At 48.9% G+C, this 321-nt stretch overlaps 1 protein-coding gene across 1 annotated transcript in view; it reads right to left on the minus strand.

Moving 5' to 3' along the window:
- Positions 1-321, minus strand: part of EXO1 (exonuclease 1) — a 52,870-nt gene that overhangs the window by 24,125 nt on the left and 28,424 nt on the right. The window lies entirely within an intron of this gene.

Consider the following 321-nt stretch of genomic DNA (forward strand, 5'->3'; position numbering starts at 1 on the left):
AGGGAGGCAGCAGGGAGTTCATAACAAAGCATTTAGTTAGAGTTACACAGGGAATTGATAGCATTTAGCAGCCCATCAGAAAACAAAAGTTTCTCTCATTAGTACAAGCTCTCTTAAACAACTTTGTCCAAGGAAGGAACTAAGGGACCAGCTACCTGTTGATTAGCTCCAAAAAGCCCTAAGTGGATACTGTCATGTCTGCCTTTGTCCTGTCTGCCTTACACAGACTTTGCAGCATTAAGCAGCATACCACATGTTGGCTACAGTCTGCACTGTGGGGGCAGAATCCCTGCTCGAGTCGGGGGGGGGGGGGGGGGGGGG

This window comes from Alligator sinensis, unplaced genomic scaffold (genome assembly GCF_000455745.1).
Source record: "Alligator sinensis unplaced genomic scaffold, ASM45574v1 scaffold534_1, whole genome shotgun sequence".
Classification (NCBI taxonomy): Eukaryota; Metazoa; Chordata; order Crocodylia; family Alligatoridae; genus Alligator; species Alligator sinensis.